At 39.3% G+C, this 19,318-nt stretch overlaps 1 long non-coding RNA gene across 1 annotated transcript; it reads left to right on the top strand.

The window, feature by feature from the left end:
• Positions 1-1,437: 1,437 nt before the first annotated feature.
• LOC133125756 (uncharacterized) lies at positions 1,438-7,347 on the top strand. Its single transcript, XR_009708444.1, has 2 exons — positions 1,438-1,521; positions 6,393-7,347. It is a non-coding gene; the product is annotated as an uncharacterized LOC133125756 (long non-coding RNA).
• Positions 7,348-19,318: the final 11,971 nt, after the last annotated feature.

Genomic DNA, 19,318 nt, shown 5'->3' with positions numbered 1-19,318 from the left:
AGAGGGTCATAGACGATCGTCTTTCAACATCTCTCAGTGAATGCTTTGACCCACTTCAGTTTGCATGCAAGAAGGGCTGAGGTACTGGAAACGCAACATTGACACTGAATACTGTTGGTAAACATCTACAGCAGTATATGGGTTATGCCAGGCTTGTATTTCTAGATTTTAGTTCAGCTTTTAATTGTATGCAGAAATATACCCTGATTAAAAGGCTTTATGACATTAACAGCAACAATGTCACAACAACCACGTTATGCAGTGGATTAAGGAGTTCCTCACAGATTGACCACAGAGAGTGAGATGCAGTGGTATTACCTCTGATGCAGTTATCCTGAATACAGGAGCACCTCAAGGATGTGTGCTCTCACCGGTTTTGCTTTCCCTTTACACGAATGAAATGCAAATTGTGAATTCAACCTGCCAATTGTATAAATATGCGGATGACATGGTGCTAGTCGGTCTTGTGCAGACAGGGGACACAGTTAATCAGTCTACATATTTCCACCGTATTGGTAAGCTTACTAAGTGGTGTGAAGACAGTGCCCTTTTATTAATGAAAGTAAGACTAAGGAACTGGTTATTGTAAGTCACCACAATGCCTGTCATTATTTTCCACTTGCTTTGATTAATGATCGGCCTGTTGAAGCAACACAGCCAACGCAGAATCACAGAAGCAATGTAGCGCTTGTATCTAATCATGAAATTGGATTTATATGATATAAGCAAGAACATTTTAGAGACCATTTATGAGTTGAAAGTGTTTTAACTTTTAATATGTGTACATGGTATGGAACAAAAAAGAACAAAATAGACTGTCCAGATTTACTAACATGGTCAAAAAAAAAAATTATTGGGAAAGAGCAGAAACAATTGAGATGTATATATAGAATGCAGGTGAAACAAAAAGCCCATCAAATTGTGTCTGATCCAGTCTTTAAATAATTCATGAAACTGCCCTGGGGAAGATGATATAGAGCCACTCCAGCAACCAAGAACATTTACAAAAATAATAACGTTGCTAAAGTTGCTAAAACACCATTCACACTGGAACCATGTCTGTTATTGTTGTGTGTTCTGTACATGTTGTGTTATTTATTATTGTATTTATTGTGATTTGCTGTGATGCGTTTTAACCAACCTGTGAAGCCAAAGGCAAATTTCCACATTTGTCTGGACAATGAAGATTATTGCTATAATTTCTTCCGATAACAAACATTTCTCAGTGATTCCAAACGCTTGAATGTTCATGCCTGTCATGATAAATACAGCAAACTCATGTACACGGTTTTCTTTTTCACTGTCTGCTGCCTGCGTGGGGTGAAACTGTATTCTACAGAAACTGTATTCTACCTCGATACGAGTGGGTTTCCATATGCTTTGTTAATGGTATAATTCACATGTTTATGTGGTAATGTACTCCCTTTTCTCCAAAGGGTCCACGTAACAGACACCTGCCCTTGTGGAAGGCTGCCTGGAGTCCCGCTGTTCTCCGCCTCTCCATCTCTTCAGTTGGTCAAGGTAAAGCTCCTGTTTGTTTATAGTTATTCTGGGCCGAAATGACAAAAGAATACACTTTGAAATGCTTTCCAAATGCTTTTTCATGGTCAGAATATGACAGGTGGTATACAAATATTAGTATAAAAAAGATAATTTCATAAACTCTGCTATTGTGGGGATATGTGTATCACTCATGTTTTAAAAATTGAGGCAATTATTTTCTGTATATATCGATACAAATACGGCCAACATATCGGACTGTGCATATGTAGTCATTTACTGCAGCTGTGTTACTAGAACAGTTCAGATGAAATTACCTACCTCAAGGTTAAAATATCCATGCAGCACCCTGTTTTTTGTAACTTCTGGTTACGAGTGTGGTTTTCTGGGCTGAATGGCTTCACGGGTATATTGTGAATATTACCATGTACATAGGCATGGATGGTTTCCTGCACAGAACCTTTCTAATTGCACTGAAGCCATTTCATTGCTGAGATCAATTTTTTCCTTGCCAGATGTTTGAGGGAAGCTAAACTGTCAGCAGCTGAGAACTCGGAGATTACATTTCCACATAGAAAGAGTCTATTGTAAAAAATTTACACAAATCCACTTTGCGTCTTGTAGAAAAAATGTAATTACCCTGAAATATTTTGCCATTGTATAGGTATGCTGTATCATTTAAATCTCAAGCTCTAAAGCCAAACAAAGAATCTGATCTTAAATTCAAGGAGAGTTGCCTCACCCTTGGTTGATATATGTTACATGGATCAGCCTGACCCCCTCCTCTGTTTCCACCAGTTTATTGACCCTGTCTGAGTGGCTTACACACCTCCCCCCAGTTCTTTGCTGCTATGAATTCAATTATAGACAGGCTTTCAACTGACTGGCTCTCTTAAAAGTCCCAATTTTGTACATCCAATTCAAGACAGTACTAATACTAATGCATACAAATATCTACAGTACCATTTTATGTTTTTCTCCTATTCTGTGTTCCTGCAGGATTATTTGTGTATTATTCTAGTCCGAAGAAAACTCTTGGTAATGGAAAAAATATAAAGATATGCCTGTATTTGCCGAAGCAAAACAACTGCTTCCTAGTAATTTTCACAAAATATCTATTCTTAAAGCCATTCTCACATTAATGGACTCCTTAAGTGTAATTTAAGGTAGATATGGTTATGGTTGGGTATGGTTGGGTATGGTTACCAAGTTTAAATATGATAGGATTCTTCATTGATTTGTCATACATGAATTCGGTACTCTATAAATCATTAAGTACATGTCAAAGTTTAGGCCACTTCAGTATTAGTAGAACTATTCATGACAATATACATGTATATCACAATTCATGGTCATAAAGTCAAGTTAGGGAAATTTTGGCTAAATTATGTCCCAATAATTATTTTTATATTTCATATGCTCATGCGTGAAGTCGGATGTGATATTTATACATTCAATAATTCATTCATGTGAGCGCATATCGTTTTGCATGTATGCATCTGTGCATCGTGTGTTTGTGTGTTTGTGTGTTTGTGTGTGTGTGTGTGTGTGTGTGTGTCTGCAGGTATGTCCTTGTGTGTGTGATATTGCTGTGTGATCCACAGAGAGGGCCATTGATGCCTGGTAGAGCCCCAGTGGTTTTTGGCCTCTCTCAGCTGTGCCTCTCTAATATGGAGACTGGGCTGACAGGAGCTTTGCCGGTTGCTCTGGAGGGGCTCCTATGATCGCCATCCACACAAAGGAAATATTCTCCCCGGCCCAGGGGTTCACGGCTCCTCTTCCTACTAGTGCAACATTGAACTGGCAGGATTAAGGAATGCCGCACCGAGATGAGGGTTGCCATGGGAAAAGCTTTCTGCTCACAGCCCTGTGTCTGTTTCTCATTGAAAGCCGAGCAAGACTCTTTATTCACTAACACTATCAATGCAAGTAACATTAATTCAGATTCACCATTATAATGTCCAATTAGTGCACTGAGCCTTATTTTGTGTCACATACTGATAATGGGGTAATTTCAGTCAGAAAGTGGCCATCGGGCAATATTATTTATTTATTTTATTTTTTTGGGGCTGCTCAGATTGTTATTTTATACCCAGACGCCACCGTGTGAGTTAGCAGTGAATGGCTTAATAGCACCAAGCCACATGCTTGAGATAATGTCCTTAGGATAGAAAGCAGAGAGATTGCATAGAGTGTTTATTCATATGAGACGGACTAATGATGCCTTCACAATGATGTCACCCCATGAGAACGTACGTATGTGTGGGGGTGGGCGATCTGAAAAGTCCCCCTACCCCCCAATGAGGACAGCGTCTTTGGCCACAGAGGAGCTGCTCTTCAGAACTATATTACCAAGAGAAACCCTGTTCTATATTTAGAAGATTGGTTTGACAGTTTCATACAAATGGGTTTGGCAGAAGGTGATATGGACCTCTGTCTAGTAGAAAAGCCTGAAGAACTGAAATGTACCCAAGTCATGCTTCTTAATTAAAATCTCAATTTTCGAATGATTGTGCTAGATTTGCTCTTTTCATGCTCTAATCTATTTTCTTCAACATCAGTCAGAACACTGAAGTTCCCACAAAGCCGATATGGGGAAGGTTCGCCATACGATAATGGAGAATTAGTGAGGGCATAGCCAGAAGATTATAGATAATTTTGATCAAAAGGATGCCGTTTGAATGCAGCAGTGGAACTGTTGGGGCCATGATTTTGTCAGGCCCCATTTTCCTTACTATTGCTTCACCATAAGTAAATCTCGTACCAAAGGAAATAAATGGCTATTGATTTTCTCCTTTAGATCAATGCTGTTAAGAAAGAAATGCGGTTAGATTGAAGGAGGCCTGTTTGAATAATGCCACCCTTGTAGTAGATGTGTAATTTCACATTCGATGTGGTGAACTTAGCATTTAAAATTTAGCGAGAACATGCCCTTGGAATGTAAAGTGAAAAGCAAACGATCCAAGATATCCTGATATCCAAGGCTCATTTTGAACCGTCTTATCCTTTCTCACACAAAAAATAAAAAATGTAATTGGCTGTATTTGTTTCGATATGCCTCGGTGAAGCATGTAGTTAATATTGTTTTTTGCTACCAAGAATAAATGCAGAATAAATGTAATATAGCAGTTTAGATGTTTGTTCAATAGGCCATGAAAGCATCTGAAAACCCCTGCAGGTTAATGTAATCTGAAGGGAGCTCATATGGTTTGGATTGAGGAGGAGCCTGGAGGGTGGCCATACGAGTGTGCAGCGGTGAAACAAGAGCGAGTCTACATGAGGGAAGAACAAGCACTAGAGGAAAACTACTTCCATAGAAACTCAGTGAGCACTTTATTCTGTATTTTTTAGACTTTCTTCTCTTTTTTTTTTTTATTTATTTTTTTTTTTTTTATATAGAGTATTTGTCATCTGCTGCTGTAGCCTATCCACTTGAAGGTTTGACACATTGTGTGTTCAGAGATACTCTTCTACATACCACTGTTGTAATGTGTGGTTACTTGTCAGCTTCGACCAGTCTGGCCCTTCTCCTCTGACCTCTCTAATTTGTTTTGCCCGCAGAACTGCTACTCACTGCATGTTTTTCGTTTTTCGTTTTTCGCGCCATTCTCTGCAAACACCCTGTCTGGCATCAACAATCATTCCACAGTCAAAGTCACTTAGATCACATTTCTTCCCCATTCTGACATTTGGTCTGAAACCTCTCAACCACGTCTGCATGCTTTTATGCATTTAGTTGCTGCCACATGGTTGGCTGATTAAATATTTGCCTTAACAAGCTGGTGTACAGGTCTACCTAATAAAGTGATCACTGAGTGTATAATCGTTCTTTAGGGCCGCGATTGGCTGCTAGTAAAGAGATGGAACAGTCCTTTTAGTCTGTGGTTTTCCAGACCACTCCCCGGATGTTTTAGATCTACAGAACTGCATATGTTTCTGTGCTCTAGGATGGCTCATGTGGCACCTTAGCGATTAATGTCAGCACTTATTGAGATGATTGGAAGCAACCTTTATTTGCCATTCTCTTTATGTTCAATTAGGGCCTGTAATCAGCACCAGGGCCCCTGTGTGCCTGCAGTCAGCTGGACTCATCTGAACCCTGTCCTCCACGCTCTAGTCAGGCTTCCTGCTGAAAGATCTGAGAGTGGCAATTACTGTAATCGCCCTGATCAAAGAGAGGGTGCGTCATAGGGAGGAAGGCAGCAGCCAATGTCATCTAGTCAATGAAGAGAGGAAAATGTGCCTTAAAGATATTATCTCTATATCAATCATGTACTCACCCACTGTATGTGCATGAATGTGACCCGTTCTATCATAATCAGTTGTAAGTTGTGATGGCCAATTTCACGTAATTTGATGTTTATGTAAAAATGCTAATTTTTTTTACGGTTTTAGGCTTCATTTTGTGGAACAATATCTTGGCTTTCTCAATCGGCATGTCTTAATGCCAAATTCAGAGTAAAAATATAGTTTTAAAAGCAAACTTGGAGGCTAGCCAGCTTGTCACCAGTCACCAGTCACAAACAACCACATTAGCTGCATTTGTTGCTACATGTTAATGTATTTGTTTTGATGTTCTGCATGTCTTAATGTCAAGAGTGAATGTTAAGTGTAAAAATATAGTTTTAAAGGGTTCATAAATAAGGTGACAAGTTATAGCCCTGGAGTTTTGTTAGCCCAGTGTTGGTAGTTGCCCAGCCTCCCGTCACTCTCGACAAAACTTTGAAGCCTTTTTTCTGAAAAACATGGTTTGGTGGCACTCAAAATAAAATGGGACATAACTCCCTGGATATCTGGAGTGGAGTGATGACTTTGGAGTTTTTATTCTACTGCGGTTTGGCAAAATAAGTAAGTAAGCCATAATTCCTATTTTTATTGTTCATGTTTTTCAGATGAAGAAAGAGTGACAAGTCAAGATGTGGAGCATGAACCTGGCACACACACTTTCTCACACCCACCTACACATACACACACACACACACACACATACACATATACACACACACACACACGTGACACAACTACCGCATGCATCAGGCAGGTAAGTAGTACAAAGAACGGCTCAACAGCTATGAAGTTCAATGTGTGTAGTCAAAGCCGATAATATTGAACAAAATGTAGTTTTGAACTTTATATTTCTGTTGTACAGACCTTCCTATACAGGTAATCATTTTTATTATTATTTATTTTAAAGTTGAATGATAACTCATATTACTTCACAGCACAGCATTTTCAGCTGTTAAATTGGTTCAGACCTGTACATGAATGTGTCCTGTGAGGGTGGTGATGGAATCCTCTGTTGTTCACAATTGCCACTCCGATGCATTGGAGCCAACAGTGATGTAAATGAAGCGCATGTCATCGGGCATCAACCCAACCTTATCACTGGGTGACTGACTGCAGCCCATTCCCAGAGGTCTGTGCCTGTGAGACAGAAATCTACTTCTGACTCACTTCTGTCACTCCTTGTTTGAGTAAGGTTTTCTGAATGCCTGTATTCCATATTTGATGTTGCTTACAGCTTGGAGTGTACATTTGGGGGTTATTTATGACCCGCCAGCTGGAGGCAGAATTACCTGCCTTCAAATTTGATTCTTGATACAGTGTATCTGCCTTACTTTTAGTTCTGTGTTACACTATTTTATTGCTTCACATCTCACCAAGGCTGTGTTGTTCTGGGTGAGGAAACTGGTCAAACTTTGAGCTAGAACGCTAAAATGAAACTGCACGTAACCTTTTTTTCTTTGAAAGAATGCATTACTGTACTGTTGAGTTTTTTCAAATACTTTTTATTCATGCATTTGCAATACTTATAATATACTTAATTATAATTAAAATATAAATATATATATTTGTCATCATAATGCATCAAAATGTAATCTAATCCGTCATTATAAGTGACAAGAATTAAAGGCATAACTCCGTTGCAGTAGGGAGCTCCTAAGAGAGCTCCTTGGTAATTTAATAGTAATTAAATGGCAATTAAAATGGTGGAATAGCACATATGTAGCTTCAAAGCTATAGCATTAATTACGATTACATTTTTATATAGGGAACTTAAAGATTCTGACATTTAAATAGTCTATTCTTTACATGCAGACATTTTCACATCTTAAACTGCTACTTGGATTTTGGGTAGGGGCTAGTTTTAGTTCTTAAAAGAGACTTTCAACAGTGAGTGAAATAAAGAGGTGGTCTTATTTACTGTGGCTCTGCAATTTACAAGAAATGATGCTGCCCCAGATTATACTGTAATGACCGCCTATTGGCCTGCCTGTTTTACATGAATCATACTATTCTGTGCGCATACCCCACAGATACCACAATGCCTGTCTTCCAAAAATGCTCTGTGCTTTCTGTTCGAGGTTGACCTGCGAGACAGGAGTTTCAAGATGACAAACCTTAGGTCTTGTCAAAAATTGTCTTGTCAAACTCTTTGTATATTTTTGAGTGATTTTTTCTCTGCGAGCATATGTTCACGAATAGCACCATGTTTCATGTACCAATCATGTACTGTAGGATTTTTAGAGAAAGATGTTTTGTGAAGTTATACAAGCTGGCAGAAAAAAACTACAGATGATTCAGACAAAAATAGCAATTGTTAACATTTGAGCTAAAGTGCTTACCTTGAGAGTGGCTGTTTGTAAAACACTGAGTTCTTTCCAAGTATATGTATTATCAGAGCCAAAAACATTGGCTCATTTCTACATGTTTCGTCATTTTCTATAAGTAATGACCATCAGTAATAAGTAATGACAACTCAAGTCCTACTCCGACTCAAGATAGGAGATTATCACAATGTCTGTTCTTTGCTCCAGCGGCTCAGAAAGGCTTGAAACGAACATCTCTTTTTCTCCTTGCATCTTCTGCATCCTTAAGCAGATGTCAGAACTGCTTACAGTGAGGCCGTGTTTGCTTCAGTGAACATTCAACGCTGTCGGTGAGTTTTAGAAATGGAAAGAAAACCATCGACCGTTGATTGTACCCTGTAGCCAGCCCTTGTGCCTTCCGCAGTCAGGAAATGACCAGCGGCTGTCCGTCTGGAGCCTATGTGAATGGACAGCCACTAACAAGAGCGTGGAGTTTGTGTTCTTTTTTCCTCTCTCCACCCCCCCACCCCCCGCCCCAAACAACGTTCAGCAAAGGTCACAATCAACATTCATTGCTGTCGGTGGGTTTAACTGTGTGGAAAAGCTCACTGAACAATGAATGCAACTGTGTCCCAGATTTCCTCGGCTAATATTGGAGTAAATAAACGTTACCCCCCGGATGTGTGGATTTCTTTGGCCCCTTTTTGTGGATGAGGATCTCTATCAGATATTACATTACATTAATGGCATTCGGCAGACGCTCTAATCCAGAGCGACGTACAGTTGATTAGACTAAGCAGGAGACAATCCTCCGCTGGAGCAATGCAGGGTTAAGGGCCCAACGGCTGTGCGGATCTTATAGTGACTATACCGGGGATCAAAACACCGACCTTGCGTATCCCAGTCATGTACCTTAACCACTACACTACAGGCCGTATGTCTATCGTCATCGCGATATGAGCATGTACGATAAAAAACGCATCGCCAAAGACTGCTTGGACTGCGACGAATCGTATTTATTTGAATGATTTTCTGTTAAATTGATTGTGCATGTTCATGTGCAATTTGTTCAATAAAAGCATGTTTGAAATAATGTTTTTGATTTTCTTTTTTTGGTGGGCATAGGCTCTTCATTGTCTGGGGGCTATGTTAGCAGCGTACCTGAAGCAGAAAGCCATTAGGACTGTGCACACTTCAATATTTGTTTTTTTATTGCCTAAGTCATATTGTCATCGAAATATTCAATAACGTTATCGCATATCACATATTTTCCTCATATCATGCAGCCCTACTTCTGGCTGCATACTAATCATATGTTTCTTAGGCAATCAGTGGAAGAAAATTAAAAGGGCAGAAGTGGAATTATTTTTTCCTTTTTTAATGTTGTGCTTATTTTACCTGAGGGCATCATAATCTCACATTACCTAGACTGCAGTCTATATCCTCTGTCTCATGCCATTTCACCTCTTTTCTTTGGGAGTGCAAATATTTTGCAGACTAATGGTGTCTGTGTAATCACCTCTCTATACTTGTATAAAATTACATTCATCCACTTAGGGAGTCAAGATTTTATACATCACTTCATCAGACAGAAGTGCAGAAGGTTCAATGAACTAATAAAGAGTATATATAGAAAGTCACAGTAAGTAAACTTTCCCTTGCTTTTAACACTATACATTATAACGCACAGAATCAATGCAGTAATCTACTGTTGTAGTTGTCATTACTCTATTTAAATTTAAATAACATTCGTCAGTGTTGTTATGAAATGTACTCGGTGGGCCTGTTAATACAGCTTCCCTATGAGCTGTAGCTGGCCTTCGACAGTGCCATGAAGCCCTCCGCAACCCAAGTAAAATCACACACCACTCATTTAAGCTGGTTTTCTTATCAAATTAAACACTCTTTACTATTACAGATTTTGTGCATATTTATCAAGGGTGCCAAAAATTCTAGAACCCACTGTGTATATATCAAATACAAATATGAAAGTATGATTAAAGTATCTTGAGTGTCTTGCTTTGTGATTGTTTAATTAAATATCTTTAATGTTCATATTTTGTAATATGTGTGTGAGTTGTGAAAGTGTACGTGTTTCATGGTGACATTTTTTAAAATCATTTGTGTGTATTCTGAAATTATCAACTGTGAATGAACAAAGGAAATGCCATGTAATTTAAATATGCTGTGATATGACTTTTAAATATGATGCTTTACCGTACAGCCTGAATTCTTTGCAGTATGGATTCAACAAGACAACATTCTCATTCTAATGTTTGGTCAGACAACAACTTAACCTTTTCATGATATCTGAATGATCTATATATTGAGTTGCACCCACATGATTTGCTGTTTGAAGGAGCTGGCATACCTATTCAGTATATAATCAAAACGAAGGCATACTCTTTGCAGTAACAGCTATATTGTGAAAAGCAGACCACCAGAATATAGATGGTGCCTCTCATTGAGACTAAAGGCACATTAACATTAAGACATCAGGTCACTTGCAGAACTACAGTAGCAAACATTTCTGAATTATTGAATCACTGATGCATAGATTCTTTTATACAGATGCGGGATTTTGAAGCGTGCCTTTAAAATGTGGGCCACTCTACGCAAAAGTGAAGCCTGGAGATGACTGAACGGTAGAAGATGTGGGGAACGAGCACTCAGTTAGAGGCAGGCTTTATCACATGGCAGCCATTTTGTTTTGTGCATGCCAATGCAACAAGGATTTTTTTTTGGCCTATGGAAAAATGTGTTACCTGCATACTACAACCGTATTCAAATTAAATCGAAGTTGCTAATAAGACTATAAGGCTAATAAGAATATCCTTCACCTGCTTGAATGTTCTGATAAGATTTTATCTAATAAGGTGCATCTCATGAACTCACATTCACTGCTAAAAGAGTCTATTTTGCAGGCCTTGTTACTGCGATTTGAAGCAACTGCTGTGCTGGACCTTCCTGTAATTTTGCCATATAGCAATGACAGACTGCTTGCACTGCACACATGACACATGGGTGACATGCCAATGATGCGTCAGTGATTAAGAGGTTCCCACTTACACTCATTTCCCTGGCACGTTAGCATATCTGACATCTCCACAACAGCATTCAGCTGGAATGTGCCAGCTAAAATGGTGACTGCATTTGCCCTAATCTCGTTCTAGAGAGTCTGGGTTTAATTATACATTCTTTCAACATACTGTATCCAGTAAAATAAGCTTCACTGGCTGTGTTTTTCTGGCACTACTCTAAAGGAGGCTGATATAAACCCTTGTACTCATGCCTTATTTTTCCTGTCGTGTTTCTACGGTAAGCCTTACTGCATTATGTTTGCTTAATGCACTGTTAGGATACGTTCTTCAAATTCTTCAAACCAACAAAACAAATTGCGAACAACATTATGATGCTTCTTTAGCTGCTGCTGTGAAATGCAAATGACGTGCAGTTGGGTGGAAAGGTGCCTGGCTGTAGATACCGTAAGGATAAGACAAGTCCACATTCACGTGGTTCTCTCCGGCAAATCTTTAGAAGTCCTCAACCAAACATATAGCAAAGCCATATTCCTACATGTGGTATCTTTTGTATGTTGTAAATTACATCGCAGATTAGCACTTCATCGTCAAATTGCCCAGCTTTGGTTGTGTAATTGCTGGACCAGATATGCTTGTATTGATTATAGTAAAGGACTTTGATTTCCTGTTTAGTATTTCCTTTGGATGCACTTGCAAGCTCTGTAGTATGGGTCAGATCCATTCTATTAAAGTGACATCCTGTCCGTCATTTGGAGATGTTTTCAATACTCACTACCACCAGGAGATGCGATAAGAGCTGAATACTACTGCTAATGAAATGTGCTTTCCCCTTTACAGGAGTTCTGTATCATTTAAGTATCATTTAATGAGCTAAATATGCCCCCTGTGGAAGATCTGCGAACAATGACCAATATGGATGCCTACACTCAAAAGGCATGTGCATTAGATTTGAAATCAAATTATTCTGGTAGCCTAGAAGGCCTTGATATTTTATATGAGATCTGAATAACAAAACCCTGACTAAATTAAAAATGATAGCGTACCTGAATTAAATTAGAAATACCTTTGTAGCTGGATCTATCCGTCTGTACTGATGGGCGCTCTAAACCATGATGGCCAATGTACGGGATTTGTGTCTTTTGTTCCGACAACAAAGGGGTCCAATTTTAAGCCCCTGCTGCAATACGAACCAGGAAGTGCTTTGTGCGCAAGCTTGCGGATTGGCATCCTCTGATGTAATGGCATTTCTGATAAATACTGCCAGTGAGATTCCTGCTAAAGCCTGGTCACTGCCGCTTCCTGTCTCCAGAAGGAACAGGGAGCCACACGTCCAGAATTGATACATGCAGTGCAGTCCATAGGTGATACGTGAGTATTTGGGACAATGGCACCATTTTTGTTGTTTTGGCTCTGTAATCTGGTACATTGGAGTTGAAATTAAAGAATGAAAATTAGGATGAGATCCATATCCATTGATCTTTTTTTATGGGGCCAAAAGGGATTGGGCAAATTAGTATAATCTTAAATAGTCATAAGTACTTGGTTGCAAATCCTTTGCATTCAATGACTGCCTGAAGTACTGTCCCTGGTTATGCTCTGCCAGGCCTATACTGCAGCCATTTTCAGTGCCTGTTTGTGTTGGGGAATTATTGCCTTATTGTCTATTTGATCTGATTTGGCCCTGCTTTGGCCTGCATTACTGGCCTTCCCACTTCTTTGGTCCTCATGTTGAAAGACCTCTGCAAACCCCCAATGCAAATTCCACACCTATAATTAACAATAAACCTTTTTGTTAACTTTCTTGTGCATAAACCAATGATGTAACTACACACAGCCTACACACAACATTATCCCGGAATGGAAATGGGGGTCTATGTATAAAAAGGCCTGCAGTTCCTGTATTGTTCACCTGATACGGCTATAAATAACCGCAAATTAAATAATCTGATAGGGTACACTTTAAAGTGTAAAAGTTTCATTTCAAATCCACTGTGCTGGTGTTTAGAATCATAATAACACAAATTGTGTCACTGCCACATAGCGCACTGTACAAGCAGTATACTGTATATACACTCAGTGACCACTCCATTAGGTAGACCTGTACACCAGCTTGCTCATGAAAATATTTAATTACAGCAACTAAATGCATAAAAGCATGCAGATGTGGTCAAGTGGTTCAGCTGTTTTTCAGACCAAATGTCAGAATGGGGAAGAAATGTGACTGTGGAATCTTTGTTGGTGCCAGACAGGGTGGTTTCAGTGTCTCAGAAACTGCTGATCTCATGTATAAGAGTTGTCAAAAATATGGTGTCAAAAACTAAACTAAAAAAACATCCAGTGAGCAGCGGTTCTGCGGGCATGAACGCATTGATAATGAGAGAGGTCAGAGGAGAACAGCTGACTGACAGGAAGGTGACAGTAATGCAAATAACCACGCATTACAACAGTGGTATGCAGAAGAGTATCTCTGAACACACAACGTGTCAAGTGGACAGGCTACAGCAACAGAAGAAGTAAAAGAAATAAGTGATAAATATCTAATAAAGTGCTCACTGAGTGCCCATACATTTACAACAATGTACAGTACCTCCATCTTTGTTGCCTACCCTTATTTGCTAGACTAGACTAGATTAGATTGGACTGACGGAGCTTTAGTTACAAAACATTGGAATATAATTATTGCTCAAACATACTCAGGAATAAGTAACATAATGATGATGATCAATAGGTTTCAAGTTGACCATTACATTTCTTGGGTAAGTCCCTGTTATGTAGAGTAGGAGGCAGGTTTTCTGACATGTTACATTTACAAAAAATAAAAAATAAAATACTAATAATATAATAAAATTATAATGACTGGTTTACACTGAGAAAACAATTATGGAGAGACCGGTCAATTGCGCAGTTCAGTGAGGTTAAATGACAGAACAGCCTAGAGAAAACTATGTGCCTTACATTACATTAATGGCATTTGGCAGACATTCTTATCCAGAGCGACGTACAGTTGATTAGACAGGAGACAATCCTCCCCTGGAGCAATGCAGGGTTAAGGGCCTTGCGCGGTTCTTGCAGTGGCTACACCGGGGATCAAACCGCCGACCGTGTGTGTCCCAGTCATGTACCTTAATCAATATGCTATAGGCTGCCTTCAATGGTGATGTCTGAAAGCCTTTGTTAAGCAGAGGCAAGAAAGGTTATCATAAAGAGCAATGTGAGCAAAATGGACCCTGGTAGTGCCCTCACTGGAGCCTGTGTATAAACACAAACACACACTTATATATTATTTGGGCAGAGGGGAGCCATTTTGAGTCTGTCAGTCCAGGGCCAAAATGGCTGCGGTTTCATAATGTACAATGAATGCTCTAGAGAGTAGCATTTAATAAATGAAAAGGGTTAGAAAAGAGGACACCCATACTCGGTGCTGTCATACGTATTATGAGGATATTTTATTGTCATCATAATTATATTGAAATGTGACTGCTATTTCATTCCTTATATTATTTGGCCCTATTTTACATCTTTGTCAAAATACTGTAAACATCCTGTTTTTTAGCTGTGGTTGAATGAAAGCCTACCTTAAGGTTTCATTAAAAGCTGTAAGAACCAATAAGAATGTAATATGATTTGCACATTATGTTACCATATATAAAACAAGGTTTAATACAACCAATAAATTGAAGTTCATTGAACTTAAAGTGAGCACTTTATTAAGTATTTATTAGACTGTAACTTTTTTTTTGACTTATTAGTCTTCTGCTGCTGTAGCCTATTCACTTAAGAGGTTTGATGATTTGTGTGTTCAGCTCTTCTGCATACCACTGTTGTAATTTGTGGTTATTTGTTTTGTTGTCACCTTCCTGTCAGCTTCCTGACAAGGTGTTTTTGCCCACAGAACTGCTGCTCACTGGATGTTTTTTGTTTTTTGCACCATTCTCTGCAAACTATAGAGACTGCTGTGTGTGAAAATCCCAGGTGATCAGCAGTTTCTAAGATATTCAAGCCATCCTGTCTGACACCAACAATCATTCCACGGTCAAAGTTTCTTAGATCACATTTCTTCCCCATTCTGACATTTGGTCTGAAAACCAACTGAACCTCTTGACCATGTGTACATGCTTTAATGCCTTTAGTTGCTGCAGCATGATTGGCTAAAGTGCTCTGATCCCTGTCAGATATGTGTGTGTGTGTGTGTGTGTGTGTGTGCGTGTGTGTTTGTGTTTGTGTGTGAGGGTGTGTGTATGTACAGTAAGAACATATAAAGCACTGAAAACTATGAAAGGCATTCATTTTTAAATGAATGATCTTAACTTCCCCCAAAACACGTGGATATTTATTTTGTTGCTACTGCAGCCTTTATGAAGTACACAGGCACAGGGGGAATGAGTGTATGGTACAGTAGCGGGAAATTCTGGTCACACTTGCCCATTGGAGCCTCCGGGTCAAATGCCCCTGCAGGATTCCTAGCATTGCCTAGCCGTGCTGTGTAAATCACAGTGTGTTGTGTGTTTTACTTAACAAGCCCTCGATGTGACCCCCCGCCTCTCCCCGCCCTTCAGGGCACAATGTGCCAGATTACACGACATGTTCCTTTCGCTGGAGCGGCCCTGTTCTTTACGATTCATGACTCTGGCATTTAACGGGGCGGCCTGTAGCGCAGTGGTTGAGGTAAATGACTGGGACACCCAAGGTCAGTGGTTCTAATCCCGGGGTAGCCACAATAAGATCCGCACAGCCGTTGGGTCCTTGAGCAAAGCCCTGCATTGCTCCAGGGGAGGATTGTCTCCTGCTTAGTCTAATCAACTGTACATCGCTCTGGATAAGAGCATCTGCCAAATGCCTGTAATGTAATGTAATGTAATATAATGTAATGTAACTCAGGGTTTACGTCCCTTTGGGGGATGCAGGACAACACAAGCTTGTGTCCTTTTAGTTTGTTACACTGATACTACAGTACATTTTGAAAGAAATAGTTGTTTCTCAATAAGCAGCTGTCATACAATAAGTGTCTTTAAAGAGTTGTGTGCATCCCAGTGAGGCTGCTGGCGTCCTCTTAAAGCCATTATTGATGTAATAATGGGATAATTTAAGGAGTTTAACTGCTGATTTACAGTTACCATGCCATGCACTTTTAGTATCTGCCCCTAACAGCTTACTGTACTTTATGTCTGTTTTCTTTCCCAGTTCATTATCTAAATCTCTACATCAGATAAGTATGCAGAAAAATGATTGTATAATGGAACCTTGCAATTGCTTAAATATGCAGTGTGGAAACACTTAGAAACTGCCAACATCCCTGCTGCTAAAATTAACTTTAAATTTCCCTTAGTCATTTGCCTCAGCCTCTCTCTTCAGAAGCTAATGACCCTAAGTGTAGCATGAGGTAAAAATGCTCATTCATGATTAAAATAATGTCCTCATTTTAGTTCTCCTCATAATGAATACTTTAAACCAGATGCTTCATTGCATCAGTCCACGGGAAAAAAGTACAGTAGCAGAATTAGCTACTTAGCCTACAGTTTGACTTAGTGAGGCATTCATGTATACGCTCAGTGAACACTTTATTAGGTATTTATTAGACTTATTTTTTAGACTTAAATCTTCTCCTGCTGTAGCCTATCCACATAGAAGTTTCACACGTTGTGTGTTCTGAGATGCTCTTCTGCATACCACTGTTGTAATGTGCGTCAGTTGCATTACTGTCACCTTCCTGTCAGCTTTGACCAGTCTGGTCTTTCTCCTTTGTTCTCTCTCATTAACTCTCATTTTGCACAATTCTCTGCAAACTCTAGAGACTGTTGTGCATGAAAATCCCAGGAGATCAGCATTCAAACCACCCTGTCTGGCACCAACAATTATTCCACTTTCAAAGTCACTTAGATCACAATTTGTTCCCCATTCTGACATTTGTTCTGAAAAACAACTGAACCTTTTGACCATATCTACATGATTTCATGCATTTCGTTGCTGCCACATGATTTGGCTGATTAAATATTTCAATTAATAAGTTGGTGTACAGGTCTACCTAATAAAGCGATCACTGAGTGTGAGGTAGAATGGGAAAAGGGAACAGAAACAACATGTACCGTAGGTCCATGTCCCTGGGTGACTTTTGAAGTTTGATAACACAAAAGGCATAGCAATTCTAAAGCACATTAGAATTACAGTTCTCTGCAAATCTGTGAAGTAAGAAGTTAAGTAAGCAATTTATGAATGGTACCATAAACTCTGGCTGAGGTACCCTGTGTCCCAGTCTATGTCAGCATTATGAGTCCCGGAACAAGCTCTCTGTCTGAGCTTGAAAGCAGGGGTTACAAAGCAGAGCAGAATGATAATTGTGTAGCTGGGAAGATGCTTTGTGGCAGCTGAATACAAAGTGGCCTTCACTAAGAGCTGGATGATGATGAATGAAAACCATGGCCTCTGATTGTGAAACTATGATAACCAGAGGCACACAAGAAGGGAAATATGCCTCATACTAGCTTAACTTGTTTCAGCTAATTTCACCAGAACTAAGAAGAAAGAAATTTTGCATTGTTTCAACCATGACAGAATTTTCAAAGCTGGAAATTTGAAAGAATTTTGAAAAGCTACTTCATTTTTTTAAATCCCCCAAATCTATCATTATGTTTAAAAGAATAGTTTTTGGAAATAATGCAAAAAATAGATTGAAGGATTATTCAATAAATTCTGAAGCAGGATTATTTTGTCCACATGCCATTTTGTCCATTATTTGCTTTAGGCCACCATCTAGTGTAGAATATTTATACTGCACAAGTATTGATGCAACTACGTATTGTATTCTTTAATTTCATTCTGACTACCATAACATAGATCAGAACCAAAATCATAGTACTTTAAGCCAATATAATGGCTGTATGCACAATACTGGATATGGGTTCAGAGTCTGATTAATGCACAGTCCATCAGAAATCTTCACTTTACAGTTTAAAATGCATGTAGGCTTACAGATTTACAGATCCCTCATGACTGATTTCCATAGCTTTGACTGACTTTGGCTATAGCATAAACATTAAGCTGCACAACTCAATTACTCTGAGAAGTGAAGTGTTGAATGGTAAACCCTCTTTGATTAAATCAAGAGACTTATGCAGAAAGGAAACATTATACCCTTTTTATCAAGAGAAGAATGCCCTTGTGCCATCTGTTGGAGCATGGACTAGGTTGGTGCACTTTCACTATGGAGGTGTTCAAAACGACATTTCTAACCGAGCAAGACATTGCAATGTCTGAAACGCTTCGTTTTAAAGCAGGCATGAGATTCATACACTGATTTGTTTCTTTTGATGCGTCGAATACATTGAAAAAGTATCAACGTAATTATTCTATCTCCATATCAGTAGACAGTTGCATTTGTAGTACATATATTTGCCATCAATCAGCTACTGTAGTACCATAAGACAATGATTAACATATGAGGGTAATAAATAAATAAAAAGAGGTGGTGACATTCTTATTACACCTGAGTGGAATTGTGACCCCCTTTACCAGATATTTGCTGCTTGTTGCCATGGTACTGTTTGATTGACAGACCAATGCAATCTAATTCATGACTGTGGTCATATCCCTGCAGGTGTGCAGGAAGCAGCACATACGCTTCTGTGCACGTTACGTGCATTCTAGATGGATCAGATAAATGGAGAGACAGGTGTCATTACCACTGCATTGTGTCTGCACCATGGGTCTGTCTGTGAGGTTTTGAGGCCGTTCAAAAAAGCAGGTCAGGGAGAGAGCTCTCTTATCGCCACCTGCTGGTCGGAGATGTGAACCACAACATAGCCCTCTGATGCAGTCCCGCCACCGTGCTGACAACGGTCCTTGTGGTGGAATGCTCATTGCACTGTAGCCACTGTGTTTTTGTACTGGCAAAATAATGTTTGAGCGATAATGCTCAATCTCATCTGTCTTGTTCTCAGAGGAAGAAAGGCGAAATGTTTTCTACAATGCCATAAAGGGGTCCATGTCCTACCACAGTAAAAACATTTAGATTTCTAAATATTTAACATTTCTAAAATGGCCAAACCTTTAAACATGCCAATCTAAGGTAAATCATAAAACACCAAGGTCAAGTAATGTGTGTGTGTTTCTGTGTGTGTGTGTCTGTGTCTGTGGAGGTAATGTCAGAGACAAGTTAATTCAAGCACAAAATGCATATATAAAATGTGTATA

The sequence above is a fragment of the Conger conger genome, chromosome 4 (assembly GCF_963514075.1).
Source record: "Conger conger chromosome 4, fConCon1.1, whole genome shotgun sequence".
Classification (NCBI taxonomy): domain Eukaryota; kingdom Metazoa; phylum Chordata; class Actinopteri; order Anguilliformes; family Congridae; genus Conger; species Conger conger.
Note: the sequence above shows the minus strand (reverse complement) of the source record. Positions and strands in the feature narration are given on the sequence as shown.